Source organism: Littorina saxatilis, linkage group LG10 (genome assembly GCF_037325665.1).
Source record: "Littorina saxatilis isolate snail1 linkage group LG10, US_GU_Lsax_2.0, whole genome shotgun sequence".
Classification (NCBI taxonomy): Eukaryota; Metazoa; Mollusca; class Gastropoda; order Littorinimorpha; family Littorinidae; genus Littorina; species Littorina saxatilis.
Genome location: NC_090254.1, coordinates 3,217,072 through 3,237,071, shown reverse-complemented (window position 1 = coordinate 3,237,071; position 20,000 = coordinate 3,217,072). Strand labels below are relative to the sequence as shown.

Genomic DNA, 20,000 nt, shown 5'->3' with positions numbered 1-20,000 from the left:
AAGAACGGAAGAAAACGCTGAGTTTTACCCGAATGAGTGTTGGTGTTGGTGTTGGTGTTGGTGGTGTTGGTGTTGGTGTTGGTGCTGGTGTTGGTGTTGGTGTTGTTGGTGCTGGTGTTGGTGTTGGTGGTGGTGGTGTTGGTGTTGGTGGTGTTGGTGTTGGTGTTGGTGTTGTTGTTGTTGTTGTTGGTGGTGGTGGTGTTGTTGGTGGTGGTGTGGTGGTTTTTGATTTTGTTGTTACTGCTGCTGGTGATGTGGGAATGTTATTGGTGGTGTACGTGTACGTGTTGGTGGTGCTATATTTTCGTTGTTGCGTTGTTGCTGCTGGTGATGTTTTTGCTGTTTTAGCTTATGTGTGTGTCTGTCTGACTGTAGCATATCATGCGTATGGCAACAAGGGACAGACCGACAGAGACAAAGCTAGACAGTCAGGCACAAAGGTGGACAGAGACAAAGCTAGACAGTCAGGCACAAAGGTGGACAGAGACAAAGCTAGACAGTCAGGCACAAAGGTGGACAGAGACAAAGCTAGACAGTCAGGCACAAAGGTGGACAGAGACAAAGCTAGACAGTCAGGCACAAAGGTGGACAGAGACAAAGCTAGACAGTCAGGCACAAAGGTGGACAGAGACAAAGCTAGACAGTCAGGCACAAAGGTGGACAGAGACAAAGCTAGACAGTCAGGCACAAAGGTGGACAGAGACAAAGCTAGACAGTCAGGCACAAAGGTGGACAGAGACAAAGCTAGACAGTCAGGCACAAAGGTGGACAGAGACAAAGCTAGACAGTCAGGCACAAAGGTGGACAGAGACAAAGCTAGACAGTCAGGCACAAAGGTGGACAGAGACAAAGCTAGACAGTCAGGCACAAAGGTGGACAGAGACAAAGATAGACAGTCAGGCACAAAGGTGGACAGAGAGAGATTGCTACACATTTAAGGCGTACGTTTGATGTGCATAACAGCAATGACTCGGCAGTTATGTGACCATATATCTTCAAGATTTACATATTCACGATTGATGTGCAATCGTTATTGTTCATGTATTAATGTCAATCTTGTGTAGTTCTTTTTATGGGTTTTAAATATAAAGGATTGCATGTTGAATCTGTAGGATTGACATATGCTGCATGCATGATGAATCTGTAGGATTGACATATGCTGCATGCATGATGAATCTGTAGGATTGACATATGCTGCATGCATGATGAATCTGTAGGATTGACATATGCTGCATGCATGTTGAATCTGTAGGATTGACATATGCTGCATGCATGATGAATCTGTAGGATTGACATATGCTGCGTGCATTTTGACAAATAGTAAGAGCCAGACGAGGGCGTGTGTATAAGAGGAATGATGCTTTCATACTATGTGCCCTCCACACGACTACACAGCTGTGTGATGATGTACACGAGTTTAAAATAGACTAGGGGGTCCTTAACGTCCTCACAGGAAAATGTTCCTTTTAGGGACATGACGTGATGATACGCTAAAAGGCTGGTAACAGTGAGGCCAAAGGGAGGATGACGGGGTGAATAAGAGAGATGATACAAGTTTTCACGGGAAGGGAGGTATTTGTAACTCTCATTCTTCATGCTCCGCTGACTGCCAACGTACGATAAAGTCCACCATCCATGACCACTATAGTCTTCACAAAAAAGTTAAGGATCACTTTTTTACAAGCACGCCACACAAAACAGACAAGACCGAATTCTTTCATTTTTTTTAAAATGATATAATTGAACAACCAAGGAGTAATGACAAACAAAGCAAAGATCGAACGCGGCAGCGACAATTTAGCTAGAGTGTGTCAAACGTGACAACCCTCAAAAATGGAATTCACAACAATGTGAATCAGTGTCAATAACGCGTGTGCCCTCCGTTGTGTGCCAGGCATTCAACACATCGTTGGCGCATGGAGTGGATCAGGTTGCATATGAATGCTCTGGGAACTCCATTCCACTCCTGCTGGAGCCATTGCAGCAATTGACCCAGATTGGCAGGAGGAGGGTGATGTTGCTGTACCCGACGACAAAGCTCGTCCCACATGACCTGTGCTCTATGGGGTTCAGGTCCGGGCTGTTGGCTGGCCACAGCATCCTGTTGACCCTGGCCTGCTGGATGAAGGTGTTTACAGCTGCAGAGCGATGGGGAGGTGCGTTGTCATCCTGAAGAATCGCACGAGGGCCGATCGCTTGGAGGGCTGGAACGACCAGGGGTTGCAGGATCTCATTCTGGTAGCGGACACCGGTCAAGTTGCCCACTACATGGTACAGAGGTGTCCTTAGACGTGTGCGGATCTCTCCCCAGGCCATCACAGAGCCTCCGCCAAAACGCTGTCGTTCCAGAACAGCGCCTTCTGCGAAGCGCTCTCGGCGACGCCTCCACACTCGGATGCGACCATCAGCAGGTTCCAAGCAAAAGCGGGACTCATCTGTAAAGTACACCTGAGCCCACTTCTGACGTTGCCACCTCACATGTTGAGTGCACCAGGCTCGGCGAGCTGCCCGGTGATTAACAGTCAGGGTTGTTCCTCGGACTGGACGCCTTGCACGCAAGCCAAAGTTGTGTATGCGGTTTCGGATCGTCTGACCACTAACAACAGCGTTGGTGGTAGCTTGTAGGCGTTGCCTAATGTTGTTTGCCGTAGCCATTCTTTGTTGCATGGCCTGCCTCTGAATGAAGCGATCCTCTCTGTGTGTGGTGACTCTGGGCCGACCAGAACGTTGTCGCTCCTGCACTCTTCCAGTTGCGTGGAATCTCTGTTTTAGTCTGATGATGACAGAGGGAGCCACTGCAAGCCTCTGGGCCACTTGCCTGGCAGCAACACCGTCTTGTAGCCATCCTATTGCCCTTCCTCTATCCAAATCGCTCAGTTTTCTTCGTGGGGGCATGTTGCTACTGTGCATAATTGTGTCAGCGTGTCAACCTTTAAACACAAGCTGGTGAGCGATGTTCATAGCCAGAACCCTGTTGTAGCATGTGCATCACAACCTTTTGACCTGGCATGCGTTCCGCAAATTTCATGGGGCTATACAAAAACACCCTTTTTCTTCCAAAATGCAGAAGCTTTTGAGAAGTCCCACAAAGGGAAATAACTCTGCCTGCCAAACAAAATTCTAGGTCAAGACTCATTGTTCATTTGTTCATTCAAACACAATAATCTTTTATTTATTATGTCGATGATTATTTTTTTGGCAATTTTTTATAATTAGATCCGTTTTCTCTCTCTCTCTCTCTCTCTCTCTCTCTCTCTCTCTCTCTCTCTCTCTCTCTCTCTCTCTCTCTCTCTCTCTCTCTCTCTCTCTCTCTCTCTCTCTCTCTCTCTCTCTCTCTCTCTCTCTCTCTCTCTCTCTCTCTCTCTCTCTCTCTCTCTTTTTTCACATCTCCATAATTTGAGAAAGGTCAGGTCTGACAAAAGAGGTAGTACAAAAATCAAGATAAACTGACAGAAATGTTGAAGAAGCAAGGTCTTACAAAGTGGGAGATCTGAACTGGGACAAACTGGGGGTGGGTTGTAGCCATACAACGGCTGGTTCTCTGTACCTTGACTCATACAACAAAGGATTGCTGATCGAGCCCAAAAAAAAATAAGACTGTCATCACCTGACATTAACAGACGCAGTCATGCCGAAAGCATTCCTACCTAGAGTGGAATCCAATAGGTTGGTGAACCGCGATATTATGTAAGCAACATAAAAGGATAAAAGAACTACAGAAATAAAGCAAAGAAAAGCAATGAATGGAAATCAGATAGCAAGTTTAAAATAACACAAGTCGCGTAAGGCGAAAATACAACATTTAGTCAAGCTCAGTCGAACTCACAGAATGAAACTGAACGCACTGCATTTTTTCACAATGACCGTAGTCTGCCGCTTGTGCAAAACGGAGTGAAACTGACGAGCCTGTTCAGCGCTGTAGTGGTTTCGCTGTGCTGCATAACACGCTTTTCTGTACCTCTCTTCGTTTTAACTTTCTGAGCGTGTTTTTAATCCAAACATATCATATCTATATGTTTTTGGAATCAGGAACCGACAAGGAATAAGACGGAATTGTTTTTAAATCGATTTCGAAAATTTAATTTTCATCATAATTTTTATATTTTTAATTTTCAGAGCTTGTTTTTAATCCAAATATAACATATTTATATGTTTTTGGAATCAGCAAATGACGAAGAATAAGATGATTTTGTTTTTGGATCGTTTAATAAAAAAATAATTTTAATTACAAGTTTCCGATTTTTAATGACCAAACTCACTCATTAGTTTTTAAGCCACCAAGCTGAAATGCAATACCAAACCCCGGCCTTTGTCGAAGATTGCTTTGCCAAAATTTCAATCAATTTGATTGAAAAATGAGGGTGTGACAGTGCCGCCTCAACTTTTACATAAAGCCGGATATGACGTCATCAAAGACTATTATCGAAAAAAGGAAAACAACGTCCGGGGATATCATACCCAGAAACTCTCATGTCAAATTTCATAAAGATCGGCCCAGTAGTTTGGTCTGAATCGCTCTACACACACACACAGACACACACAAGCACACACACAGACACACAGACACACACACACACACACACACACACACACACACACACACACACACACACACACACACACACACACCACGACCCTCGTCTCGATTCCCCCCTCTATGTTGAAACATTTAGTCAAAATTTGACTAAAGGTAAAAATGGCAAAATGTGACAACGCTACCCCACCATTCACCTACGACAAGAAGGATAGTTGGGAATATCTTGATTTGTATTCACGTCTTCTGCCTTAAAGTCTCGTCTTCTTCTTCTTCTCCTTCTTCTTCGTCCATGGGCTGAAACTTCCACGTACACTCGTGTTTGTTTGCACGGGTTGGTTTTTACGTGTATGACCGTTTTTACCCCGCCACGTAAACAATATATTATTTAGACTTATATTACATTGTTTATAAACAATCAGCAATGTTGCTAAATAAATCATTATTTACGTAAACAATGAATTATTTACGTAAACAATGATTGTTTAGCCAACACATTTTCCATTATTTAGGGGTTTCTAGGATTCGCTTCTGAACTAAGTTTTATGTCTTTCAGTGATTACTATAATTGAATACAAGGTCTCTCCACACACTCTTATCTTAAAATAGCTGTTGTTTGGTTGACCTTTTGTTTGTTTTCGCATTCAGTTCTTTTCGTACGGCAATTTCAGTTTGTAAAATAAACAAATTTACGAACATTTTCTGATAAATAATGTTTGGAGATACCTTGTATAGAATTATAGTATATACAAAAAGAAAAAAAAAATGAAGCTTAGAAGTCAATTCTTGATTCCCCTAAATAATGAAAACTGCTTTTCCTAAACAATGAATTGTTTAGGGAAAGCAGTTTTTATTATTTAGCGAATCTGTTAAATAATGCATTATATAGGTAAACAATGATTTATTTAGCAACTGCTCCCTTTATCCACCCCCCAAAAATATTATTTAGTGAAATAAGTGATTATTTGTGTAAACAATACATTATTTACGTAAACAATGAATTATTTACGAAAACAATGAATGGTTTACGGAAACAAAAAATTATTTAGAATTTTTTTCATTGTTTATAAACAATTACTTATTTAGCACATGAGCTTCTAAATAATGATTATTTAGCTAAAACTGGTGAAAAAAAACCATGAAAAAGCATCCAAATAATTATTTGACAAACGGAATGCCATAATTGTGTGTGTAACCTCGCCACATTACACGTTAAATGTCGTCGTTCGCATGAAAGTTTCGCTGTCCAGGTGCGTACAATAAAGCAAAGTTTCACAGCACACCACTTAAGCAGAATGGAAAGCTGGCAAAAGTTGACACGCCCCCCCCCCCCTCCTCCAGCCTGCCTCACTGGAGTAATGGGGTTTGCAACCAGACAGACAGACAGACAGAATTTTTGGGGGCTTAACGTCCTCTCAGGTAGCTGGGACCTATTTTGGGACATGATTTGGTTATACGCTGTATTTGCAACCAGGTCAGGACCTAGTGTATAAAATGGATGGGCTTCGAAAATAAGGCAGGAGTGCAGGGTTTGGGCAAAGATGGGGGAGGGGATGGGGGAGGGGGGAGGGGGGGGAGGGGGGGAAGGGGGTGGCAGAGTCTGGAGGACGAGGCTCCAAAGATGTTGATGAAATTTAGCATTTTATTTTTAAAGGTGTTTTGGGTCTCTCCTTAGGATAAAGGTCCATTTGATAAGGGGAGGGGGGGAGGGGCGGAGCGGGGCTGACGAACAAGGCTTCTTGGATGTTGTTGAAATTGAGCATTTTAAATGGTGTTGGGTCTCTCCTTGGGATACAGGTTCATTTGCCGGAAGGGCTGAGATGCACGAAACAAACGTCCGTCTGACTAAAGTAAAGACCCAACCCCTCACACAAACGATCAAACAGGATCCTTGCAGCAGTACTTTTACGCAGCAGTATAACCAGTCGACACGGATCATAAAGATCAAGGAAATAAATACCTGCTGAATGACTCTTCAGGGGCCTGGCTTGTGCGGGGTTTGACTGTGTTCACAATGCCCTGTGCGCAGGTCATAATATGTAGCGGACCCAAAACACTGTGACTACAATATGGTGCAACTTAAATTCCTATGATGGCATATTGGCGCCGAAATTGATTATTACAGTGGAAATCTTCGTTTAAAACTCTCCAAAAATCTGGTTCAACTTCCCATGACCGCACGTACACTAGCGCTGAACCTAGTACTGTGAACCCCCTTTTACATCTCTCAACAAATCTGAGAAAATTGGGTCTTACACAGGAGGGGGTATTAAAATGGGGGTCAATTTACAGACGCTACGAACAGAACATGTGAGAAATCAAGGTCTTACACAGGAGGGGGTATTTAACATAGGGGAGTCTTAAAATGGGAGTTATACGTACGGTACTTATAACACTGATCGAGTGGTATTTCTAATTCTGCAGTGTGTTTTGTAAATTATATCAGTGATACAAAAACAAATCTGAACATTCTAATGCGTATTCCACAAGAAACACCGAGAAACATCTGAATAGGATTTCTATGTCTGCATACTATCGACAAAATGGATACCACTGAGAAACATCTACATACGGTTTCTATGTCTGCATACTATCGCCAAAATGGATACCACTGAGAAACATCTACATACGGTTTCTATGTCTGCATACTATCGCCAAAATGGATACCACTGAGTGGTATTTCCTTAGAGACTGATTATAGTTTTAAAGATCAGTAATAATTGAGTACTTCTGAAAACAATGGTATTCATAATTATCACATTTGGCTCATTTTACTTGTGAAATAGTAGCGCCAAAATATTTGCAATTATCACTCATTCGTATTGGTAATATAATCCCACAGTGATATGTGTACATAATTTTATCTGTGATCATTACAAACATCACAGTAATTTATTGAATAACCTGTTTGCCGGACTTTCGTGACGCCACAAGTGATGTTTATAATTATCCAAGGGTGGTTTTTATATTTAGTCAAGTTTTGACTAAATATTTTAACATCGAGGGGGAATCGAAACGAGGGTCGTGGTGTATGTGCGTGTGTGCGTGTGTGCGTGTGTGCGTGTGTGTGTGTGTGTGTGTGTGTAGAGCGATTCAGACTAAACTACTGGACCGATCTTTATGAAATTTGACATGAGAGTTCCTGGGTATGAAATCCCCGAACGTTTTTTTCATTTTTTTGATAAATGTCTTTGATGACGTCATATCCGGCTTTTCGTGAAAGTTGAGGCGGCACTGTCACGCCCTCATTTTTCAACCAAATTAGTTGAAATTTTGGTCAAGTAATCTTCGACAAAGCCCGGACTTCGGTATTGCATTTCAGCTTGGTGGCTTAAAAATTAATTAATGACTTTGGTCATTAAAAATCTGAAAATTGTAAAAAAAAATAAAAATTTATAAAACGATCCAAATTTACGTTCATCTTATTTTCCATCATTTTCTGATTCCAAAAACATATAAATATGTTATATTTGGATTAAAAACAAGCTCTGAAAATTAAATATATAAAAATTATTATCAAAATTAAATTGTCGAAATCAATTTAAAAACACTTTCATCTTATTCCTTGTCGGTTCCTGATTCCAAAAACATATAGATATGATATGTTTGGATTAAAAACACGCTCAGAAGGTTAAAACAAAGAGAGGTACAGAAAAGCGTGCTATCCTTCTTAGCGCAACTACTACCCCGCTCTTCTTGTCAATTTCACTGCCTTTGCCATGAGCGGTGGACTGACGATGCTACGAGTATACGGTCTTGCTGAAAAATGGCATTGCGTTCAGTTTCATTCTGTGAGTTCGACAGCTACTTGACTAAATATTGTATTTTCGCCTTACGCGACTTGTTTTTTCTGTAGTAATATTTTTAAATATTATTGGCAATTACCCTAGCTTTAGGTAAAGCTAATAAGAATAATCAGTGTTGGCGCCGGTATTCTGTCATAACTTTCACATGAGACATATCAGACACCATAGAGATCGTCTGAAGCGCTATCCAGTTTCTGAATGATGTCTTTGCGTTCGTCTTGTCATGTAACGAGGCCGGCGTAAGGTGCGTTCCAATTAAGACACCCTGAGTCATGTAAGTTATCCAGGATGGCGGGAAGGGGGGGGGGGGGTGGTTTTGACTACATGTTTTAACATAGAGGGGGAATCGAGACGAGGGTCGTGGTGTGTATGTGTGTGTGTGTCTGTCTGTCTGTCTGTGCGTGTGTGTGTGTGTGTAGAGCGATTCAGACCAAACTACTGGATCGATCTTTATGAAATTTGACATGAAGGTTCCTGGGAATGATATCCCCGGACATTTTTTTTTTTTCGATAAATATCTTTGATGACGTCACATCCGGCTTTTTGTAAAAGTTGAGGCGGCACTGTCACACCCTCATTTGTCAATCAAATTGATTGAAATTTTGGCCAAGCAATCTTCGACGAAGGCAGGACTTTAGTATTGCATTACAGCTTGGTGGCTTAAAAATTAATTAATGACTTTGGTCATTAAAAATCTGAAAATTGTAAAAAAAAAATGTTTTGTTATAAAACGATCCAAATTTACGTTCATCTTATTCTTCATCATTTTCTCATTCCAAAAACATATAAATATGTTATTTTATATTTGGATTAAAAACAAGCTCTGAAAATTAAAAAAAAAAATTATGATCAAAATTAAATTTTCGAAATCAATTTAAAAGCACTTTCATCTTATTCCTTGTCGGTTCCTGATTCCAAAAACATATAGATATGATATGTTTGGATTAAAAACACGCTCAGAAAGTTAAAACGAAGAGAGGTACAGAAAAGCGTGCTATCCTTCTCAGCGCAACTACTACCCCGTTCTTCTTGTCAATTTCACTGCCTTTGCCATGAGCGGTGGACTGACGATGCTACGAGTATACGGTCTTGCTGAAAAATTGCATTGCGTTCAGTTTCATTCTGTGAGTTCGACAGCTTGACTAAATGTTGTATTTTCGCCTTACGCGACTTGTTGATATTTATTCAAGTTTTGACTTATTGTTTTAACATAGACTTGGAATCGAGACAAGGGTGGTGTTGTGTGTGTGTGTGTGTGTGTGTGTGTGTGTGTGTGTGTGTGTGTGTGTATGTGTGTGTGTGTGTGTGTGTGTCTGTGTGTGTGTGTATGTGTGTGTGTCTGTGTGTGTAGAGCGATTCAGAGTAAACTACTGGACCGATCTTTATGACATTTTTCATGAGAGTTCCTGGGTATGATATCCCCAGACATTTTATTTTCATTTTTTCGATAAATGTCTTTGATGACGTCATATCCGCCATTTTGTAAAAGTTGAGGCGGCACTGTCACACCCTCATTTTGTAATCAAATTGATTGAAATTTTGGCCAAGCAATCTTCGACAAAGGCCGGACTTTGGTATTGCATTTCAGCTTGGAGGCTTAAAAATTAATTGATGACTTTGGTCAATTGTAATTAAAATCATATTTGTATAAAACGATCCAAAATTACGTTTATCGTATTCTTTATCATGTTCTGATTCCAAAAACATATAAATATGTTATATCTGTCTGTCTGTCTGTCTGTCTGTCTGTCTGTCTCTCTCTCTCTCTCTCTCTCTCTCTCTCTCTCGCTCTCTCTCTCCCTTTCTCTCTCTCTTCTTCTCCTTCTTCTTCTTCTTTTTCTTCTTCTTCTTCTCCTTTCTTTCATTCGTGTCATCTTTCGTTCTTTCTTTCCTTCGTTCCTTAATTCCCTTGCAGGTAATACTATGTTTGTGCTGTAGATATGCATTCGAAACGTTCTATTGTTAGTACATGACTATGATACAACAAAGCGGATTTGAGGCGCACTCACCAACTGACAGTGTTACTGAACAATGCGGATTTGAGGTGCGTTAAGTGGAGTTAAATTTAAATAGCGCCGCTGCAAGTACTTCCGTTGTGAGCAATAAGACATACAGCTTGCGTGGGCTTGTGTTTCAAGATTCCGCTTTGGGGTCACTGACATGATTGTGAGTACTGTATATAGGTTTATTCGTTAATCTTCGCGTGCCTTTGGGCTACTCAGGTTTCCGCTTGAAGTGCAAGCGCTACACGGACTATAACATGTTAACACGAGCCGCGGAAGAAATCTCGAAGCCAAACCCAAGTCGGAACAGTGTATCCTTTAAAGTGACTATGAAGGTTGAAAGCCGTGCGTGCAATGACTTTACGTTCCATGCGTCGGACATGCTTACTGTCCAGCCAACGAAACCAAACCCAGCTAGGTCTTATTTTAGCGTCATCGCCAGTCGGTGTCCCTTATAGTTAAGAGGTATGGGATTTAGTCTAGTTCCTTGAAAATCCTCACAGAGCAAAACAGTAACAGCTATTGTGTTTTCAGCGTAAAAAAAGGGTCCGATAGTTTGACTCAAACGACACAAGTCAGTATAATGTCGACGAAGCGAATGTCGGGCCCAGTTGCACGATTCAGGTATGAGGTTAGTATCACTGTTTTCTTGAAAAGACTTACTCGTTTTTTAAGCCTCATCTGAGGTAAAATTGGGCTTTAGGCATATTTACACCAAAATACAATTGTAGGGCCTACACCATCAGTAGAGCGCGTTGTGAAACACAACATACATGAACATGTTTCCCCTGAGTTGTTACTACTGACAAGGATATCGTTGAAATACGTGGCACCTCATTTTGTTTTTCTAATCTCAGCTTTTCGCTCTGTTCTTTACACAATTATAGCGGACAGAATGTACGACATTAAAACCAGACACAAATAGACACCAGTCCTGCCCCTGTCCATGTAGCTGACCTCTTAGCCTTGGTGTACTAGTAGACCGCCTTTTTGGACTTTGATTGGGGGTTGGGGATTAGAGGCGGGGAAGAAGTGCAGGCTAAGAAACTGTACACACTGTACACACACACAAACACACACACACACGTACACGCACGCACACACACACACACACACACACTCACGCACATACACGCACGCACACACACACACGCGCGCGCGAGCACGCACGCACGCTCTCACGCACACTGACACGCTCGCACGCACGCACCCTTGCACGCACGCATCGAACAATAATGTCCTAAAGTCCATTATCCAGGAAAGCATGTTCGCTCTTCTATAGACTGCTTTGGAAAGGACCGCAACCATGGCGATCTTAACAAGATCTTAACTTAGAGAACGCTATGACCGCAACCATTCAACGCTTCTCTACCTTGCGAGATGGTTAATAACTCAGAAATTCTGATCCCCCTCCCCCCCCCCCTACACGTTACCACACTCCCACACACCCACACACCCACACACACACCCACACACCCCTCCCTCCCGTTCCCTCCCCCTTCCCACACCCCTACCCTATACTTTTGACTGAGCTCACTCCGCCATCTTCTTGTTATCGGATTTGCGGAAAACTCGTCTCAATAGTTCTCTTCATGATTCACCTGAGGTTACCTGGGGACGAAGGTATAAGGGGCACTGAGTTCCCTAAGAGAGGGGGCGGGGGAGATAGGTGTAGGGGATCATTACCTCACCCCATTAAGCTGCCTCTAACCCAGCGCCCCGCCCCCTAACTAGCGACAGCTATTTTTTTCTCCCCCCCCCCCCCAATTCCTCGGGGAAAGGAGCTCAACCCAGTGGAACCCCCCAGCTTTTCAGACTTTAGTGTCATACCAATTTAAGACTTCCTTCAATTTAATACATTGCTTTTTCAGATTTGTTGTTCTTCATGTCCGTAAATATAAAAAAAATATTTAAAAAAAGCCCTGCGCTTAGAACTGTACCCACGGAATACGCGTGATATAAGCCTCATATTGATTGATTGAAATGTACCCCCATTTCACGACTCCCTCCCTTTTCAGACCTGCTTTTCTCAGACTTGTGGAGGTCTTAAAGGGTGGTGCTACTGTACGGCGAGGTTGGTCACTGACACACGCAGCCAGGCGTGTTGACTGAACCAAAGATCTTGTATGCTACGCTGACTGAACACAGCGCCACACACACTCGTCACGGGAGAGATAACCTACAGCGCTGTTCATGTCATTGTCAGTGTGTGCTCCTTGCTCGTCGGAATCCACGATATGAAAAGCGCTATAAGTTATCTGTCCCGACTTGTCGTCGGGCGATACGGAGGACACTTTTCACCCCAATGCTTCTCTTGTGATTCACCTGTCTGTTTGTGTATGGATGACGGAGGAGGGGGAGCGGAGAAGGATGGGCTGACTATTAGGGTTTAACGTCCTCTTTGACCAACTGGTCTATAAATTATTGGGACAGGTATTGGTAATACGTTGAAGATAATGGTGTGATACTTTGATTCGAACAAGCCCGCTGTGGCTGTCTTCTTCGACACACCAGCATTGGGTTTGTCTTGTCAAAGTATCGAAATACGATCATGATAATTGGAGACGAGAGATAATATAAGACAATATAATATAAGATGATGCATGCGTGTCTTCTTGTTTTCCAAGCCCTGAGACTTTCGCTGTGAATGTGGGATCTTTTTCGTGCGCATGTGTGCACACGGGGGTGTTCGGACACCGAAGAGAGTCTGCACAAAGTTGACTCCGAGAAAGAAATCTCTCGCCGAACGTGGGGATCGAACCCACGCTGATAGCGACCAACTGGCTACAAAGCCAGCGCGCTACCAACTGAGCTACGTCCCCGCCCCGAAGGATGGGGGTGGATTGAAGGAAATGTATAGGCATATTCGAAAATCGTAAGATTAATTGAAGCTGAATAATACAGATACAAGAAGAAGCGTGTTGCGTGTGTGTGTGTGTGTGTGTGTGTGTGTGTGTGTGTGTGTGTGTATGAGTGTGTGTGTGTGTGTGTGTGCTTACGTGTGTGTGTGTGTGCGTGTGTGTGTGTACGTGTGTACGTGCGTGCGTGTGTGTGTGTGTGCGTATGTATACGTAAGTATATACGTATGTGTGTGTGTCTGGAGGGGGGGGGGGGAGGATGGAGTGAATGGGGAACACGCGAGGGGGGGGGGGGGATTGTCAGGGATGAATGAAGATGATGTATATGCATGTCGTTAGAATCAGGCTGTGGTGGGAGGATTATAATTATACCGCAGTTTTGGTTGGTTATGTGTGTGAGCGCATGAAGGGCTGAGGGGGAGGGGGACTTGAGAGAGTGAAGCCCAAAATCGTGGGATTCTATGTACATGTGTAGGGGGCGAATGTTTGTGACGAGATAACGCAGTAATAGGTGTCAGTGTCGCAGGGGAGATGAACTATACACGGGCAGATCTCGACAAAGAAAGTGTCATTCGAAAATTGTAATAAGAACCACTGTAGCGGATAGCAGCAATTCGATTAGAAAAGTTACTGTGTGTTTATTTCTGTTTGCCTCACTGTGTGTATGTGTGTGTGTGTGTGGGAGGGGGGGGGAGTGTTGGCGTGGGAGGAATAAACAATTGCACCCAAAAATCGTCAACATCACTGTTGCGGAGAATGGTGATGCGATAAGGATGGCGGGTAATGTTAGCGTCTGTGTGGGCGGGTACTGAGGGGGCTGGTTGGTTTTGAGATTCGGGGAAGGGCAGAATAAAGAAAATGTATACTATAAATCTTTAGTGATTAAATAGAGCATTGGTCGGGGGAGGGTGACGAAAGTGTATGCGAAAATCCTCAGATATTTAGAATCAATGGCGCGGAAGGATTCATGCGTAATAGGAGTTGAGGTAATGGGTTCTTGGGTGACCTGTTTCAGTCTGAATAATCGTCATTCGGGCTTGAGCGAACCTGGTCACACTGACTGAGAAACTGTTGACTCCCCCTTTCGCAACTTTCGCGTCAACATCACTTCATATTGCGCAACACAGGAAGAAGTGTAGTGGATACTTCTTCTTATTATTATTCGTTCATGGGCTGAAACTCCCACGTTCACTCATGCCTTTTGCACGAGAGGATTTGTACGTGTATGACCGTTTTTACCCCGCCATTCAGGCAGCCATAATGGTGCTTTCGGGGGAAAGCATGCCGGGTTTTTCGTGTTTCTGTAACCCACCGAACACGACATGGATTAGAGGATATTTTCCGTGCGCACGTGGTCTTGTGCACATAGGTTGACCTGGGAGTTCGGAAAAATCTCCACCCTTAACCCACCAGGCGGCCGCGGCCGGGATAAGAACTCGCGATCTTCCGATTAGGAGGCCGATGTCTTTTCCACAAGGCCACTGCGCCCGTTTGTAGTGGATACAATCTCCGCACAGATTGGTCACGTGCAAACGACGTGACTGACACTGCGACCACAGAGCTAGCTCTTTGCTGCCCTTGATAATACATATTGGTGTACGCCCTCACGGTGAAACCAATAAGGGCATGTTCCCGGGTGTAATCCCGACTTAATTACATGACTGAAAATATGAAAATAAAAATAAAAATAAAAAGAGAAAGGAGGGAATAGAACCGGCGCAAAGAAGGGAAGCCTGTCACGCTCGAGCTCCCGGCTAACGAGGCACCTAGGCCGGAATTGGATTGATTGAAATTGAGTTTTGTTGTGATTTCAACAAAACAGACCCCGCGGTTTGTTCTCAACCGGCTGGGTGTCACCCACTTCCGGTTCGTGCTCCTCATACCAGAGCTGGAGCTTGGTGTCAATGAAGTAGCCTTTGCTGCGACAGAGTGACATGCTACAGATATAGCAGTGACGACATATTGAACATATTGCTGCGACAGAGTAACATGCTACAGATATAGCAGTAAAGGCATATTGAACATATTGCTGCGACAGAGTGACATGCTACAGATATAGCAGTCAAGGCATATTGAACATATTGCTGCGACAGAGTGACATGCTACAGATATAGCAGTCAAGGCATATTGAACATATTGCTGCGACAGAGTGACATGCTACAGATATAGCAGTCAAGGCATATTGAACATATTGCTGCGACAGAGTGACATGCTACAGATGTAGCAGTCAAGGCATGTTGAACATATTGCTGCGACAGAGTGACATGCTACAGATATAGCAGTCAAGGCATGTTGAACATATTGCTGCGACAGAGTGACATGCTACAGATGTAGCAGTGAAGACATATTGAACATATTGCTGCGACAGAGTGACATGCTACAGATGTAGCAGTGAAGACATATTGAACATATTGCTGCGACCGAGTGACATGCTACAGATATAGCAGTGAAGACATATTGAACAAGTTTTGGGGTAAATTTAACCCGAGGAAGCCCAAGGAACATCAGTTCGATGTGCTGGAATTTAGACACACCTGTCATGAGATTCATTTGTCAATTATTCGTATCTATGATAATGAATTCAATCAGCGTAACTGGCCTTGTTATGCACAATTTTCTAATTTTGAGTTCGCATTCGGTTCCTGAACTGAGTTTTTGTTAAAAGCTGGCAACTATCGAGAATCAAACAACAAGAATGGTAGGTTATTGGAATGTTTAATTCATAACAAAACAAAAAGTTAGTCACAAGAACGTCGAACCAATGGTTTTGTAAATGCGCACGGGCAGATAAACACTTATGATACAAATAAAGAACTTAGCTTGGTAATAATCCCTAACGCTGGCGAGTTTAGGTTTTTTAATTAAGTCTGTGATCTAGAAAACACACGTTTCTTAGGGGAGAAAAATAGCGGGACGGAAAACAAAACGAAGAAAGCGTCCGGAGTAATTACAGTCTACATGTCAAGATTACCCTGACAGTAGCAACACAGCGTTCACAGTTTGGTAACCTGAACGTTCACTGCTGTTCTCCTGGTATGCCGTGGGATAACTGCAAACTTCAAACCCGAACTGAACAGCCAGGCCTCTCTGCACAGTAGGATGGTGTCATGACTGAATTCATCAACACATTCCAACTGACCACAGCGGTCAGCAGCCAGGGTGTTGAATGAGGTCCGCTTGTACTCCAGAAGGACGGTATGTGTAAACTAGGGGTGTGCTATGTGTAAACTAGGGGTGTGCTCTGTGTAAACTAGGGGTGTGCTATGTGTAAACTAGGGGTGTGCTCTGTGTAAACTAGGGGTGTGCTATGTGTAAACTAGCTCTGTGTAAACTAGGGGTGTGCTCTGTGTAAACTAGGGGTGTGCTATGTGTAAACTAGGGGTGTGCTATGTGTAAACTAGGGGTGTGCTATGTGTAAACTAGGGGTGTGCTCTGTGTAAACTAGGGGTGTGCTCTGTGTAAACTAGGGGTGTGCTCTGTGTAAACTAGCTCTGTGTAAACTAGGGGTGTGCTATGTGTAAACTAGGGGTGTGCTCTGTGTAAACTAGGGGTGTGCTCTGTGTAAACTAGGGGTGTGCTCTGTGTAAACTAGGGGTGTGCTCTGTGTAAACTAGCTCTGTGTAAACTAGGGGTGTGCTCTGTGTAAACTAGGGGTGTGCTATGTGTAAACTATTGGTGTGCTATGTGTAAACTAGGGGTGTGCTCTGTGTAAACTAGCTCTGTGTAAACTAGGGGTGTGCTCTGTGTAAACTAGAGGTGTGCTCTGTGTAAACTAGGGGTGTGCTCTGTGTAAACTAGGGGTGTGCTATGTGTAAACTAGGGGTGTGCTATGTGTAAACTAGGGGTGTGCTCTGTGTAAACTAGGGGTGTGCTATGTGTAAACTAGGGGTGTGCTATGTGTAAACTAGGGGTGTGCTCTGTGTAAACTAGGGGTGTGCTCTGTGTAAACTAGGGGTGTGCTATGTGTAAACTAGGGGTGTGCTATGTGTAAACTAGGGGTGTGCTATGTGTAAACTAGGGGTGTGCTCTGTGTAAACTAGGGGTGTGCTATGTGTAAACTAGGGGTGTGCTATGTGTAAACTAGGGGTGTGCTCTGTGTAAACTAGGGGTGTGCTATGTGTAAACTAGGGGTGTGCTCTGTGTAAACTAGGGTGTGCTATGTGTAAACTAGGGGTGTGCTATGTGTAAACTAGGGGTGTGCTATGTGTAAACTAGGGGTGTGCTATGTGTAAACTAGGGGTGTGCTATGTGTAAACTAGGGGTGTGCTATGTGTAAACTAGGGGTGTGCTCTGTGTAACTAGGGATGTGCTATGTGTAAACTAGGGGTGTGCTATGTGTAAACTAGGGGTGTGCTATGTGTAAACTAGGGGTGTGCTCTGTGTAAACTAGGGATGTGCTATGTAAACTAGGGGTGTGCTATGTGTAAACTAGGGGTGTGCTATGTGTAAACTAGGGGTGTGCTATGTGTAAACTAGGGGTGTGCTCTGTGTAAACTAGGGGTGTGTTATGTGTCGAAGCCTGGCCAGATCTGAGATGGAGAGTTGAAATGTGTTCACGAAAAGGAGTGTACACTTAAACTGGCGTCACGTACGAGAGTTGAAATGTTTTCACGAAAAGGAGTGCATGTACACTTAAACTGGCGTCACGTACCAACTGAGTTCATAGACGGATGTGTGCGTTTGTTCTGCGGCAGCAAAGACAAAACATGCAAAGCATCATGTTTAACCTGTTTTATCTAGCTTATACAAGCAGAACACACCTGAACAGCAAATTCATGATTCACAATGTGTGCATGTACTCAGCGCGTTAAAAACAGGTTTCCGTGCATACATCCCCTTTCGCTTCATTTCATCCTTGTTGCGTCTTTGATCGTGCATCCTTTTTGCAAATGGCAGACATGATGGCTCCTGATAGTTTGCTACGACGGGGGAGGAGGGGGAGGGGGTGGGGGGGCTTCTTCGTGCAAAGTATTTGTGAAGCAGCGCAAGTTGAAACAGTTTGTATTTATTTATTTTTCTTGTATCTTTGTTTTGTTTTTCCTTGTAACCCCCCCCCCCCCCCCCCCACCTCCACCCCCCAATGGGATTTCTCGAATACATTCCTTGCCTTGCCTTGTTTGTCTACGACGCGCACTGTTCATTTCATGTTGGCAATGTTGTGGGGATTCACCTTGTTATCTATGTCAGTATATGTGTCTTAAACTCATACCAACCCCAACTAAGTACTTTTCTTCACTCATACGTGTAATCAAATAACAAGAAAACGTTCCACTAACTAACCATTGTTGTTGGGTTTTTTAGTCTGAATTTTGAAACGTTAGCAGTGTTTCTGTTTTTGGATTTCTCAGAATAAATAGAAACTGTGGTGTTAGTGAGCAATACTGAGTTCTGGGACTTGCTTTTGTTAAGGTTTTAAGATCAATTTGGTTTAAAGTTTTCTTTGTGTCGCGCTGAAGTCAACTTTTAGAGGGAGGTTAATTGATAATCATTTAATGAACACGTGTGTGTGTGCTCCTCTGCGGGTGATGAACATGGTTAGGGGCAGAATATACCTGCGCAGAGTCAGCGGTACAGACGACGCACTGCAGATTATTCCAGCCCGCTACATGTGTTGGGTGAAAAGAAAACAGGCGTAGTACTCGTCATAATCCCCATCGCAGCATCAATAATATGCAGTGCGTCGTCTGCGCTGCTGACTCTGCGCAGGTATATTCTGCCCATTAGGAGCAATGATCCGACATCATTGTGACCTCCTTCTTGTCCCTGTGTGAGCACCACTGGGGTCAAAGCGCATACAATAAAAGTCAGTGACGACACGGTATTTTGAGCGTCAGTAGTCTTCTTGTACCAGATTTATTTATTTCCCATTGTATCGTACAGTGGACGACGACCCCCCCCCCCCTCCCCTTTTAAGACCAACAAAGATCTGAGGAAATCAGGTCTTAACAAGGGGGAGTCTTAAAATGGGGGTAGGCTACATTTCCTGAGGCTATGAACAGAAAATCTGAGAAAACAGGGTCTTAAAATGGGGGTAGGCTACATTTCCTGAGGCTATGAACAGAAAATCTGAGAAAACAGGGTCTTAAAATGGAGGGAGTCTTCAAATGGGGGGGGGGGGGGGGGTCCACTCTATAACCAACACCCTTGACAAGTGAGGGCAAGAGATTGAGAGAAGACGCAACATTCAATGTGTCAGTCAGGGCAATCACATGGCGTTCGTCAATCTTCTCACTACCTCGCTTGCTTTGTTCGTTCTGAAAAGCGATCCGTCCCCCACCTGCGCGGTTGCATGGGGTCCATTCCATACAATCGCGTCTACAGTTTCGTGTGTGTGTGTGTGTGTGTGTGTGTGTGTGTGTGTGCCTAGCAGTTGTGGGGACTCTCAACTTTTATGTGGAAATAAAGTAAAGATTAAGAGCGATGTGAGAGATGGTGTGTCCCGTTATTTTCACACCCCTAGTTTAAAGATACAATGTACCTTCCTTCCCGAGTACAGGCGGACTTAATTGAGCCTGAAGTTGGCTTCGCGAAGTCTCTTTACCCAAAATGTAGTGCCACCCTTCGTGCAGCGATCTTCTTGGTTTAGACTTCGCGAAGACGACTCCGCCCAAATAATATATTGGCTTTAGCAATCGCGAAAACCACCACATGCAATACAAAACTCTGGATAAATACCCAAACTCTACAGTCCGTCTGTTTCCTAGCGCTCACTGAAAATGCTTTACTGGATCAATTTTGAAGATTATTTAAGATTTAAACAAAACGAGGACACAGCAGTAACCAGATTGGTACTTTCTTT

The 20,000-nt window shown here is 43.5% G+C and overlaps 1 protein-coding gene across 2 annotated transcripts in view; it reads right to left on the bottom strand.

Moving 5' to 3' along the window:
- Positions 1 to 20,000, bottom strand: part of LOC138977968 (sodium- and chloride-dependent neutral and basic amino acid transporter B(0+)-like) — an 81,203-nt gene that overhangs the window by 56,967 nt on the left and 4,236 nt on the right. The window lies entirely within an intron of this gene.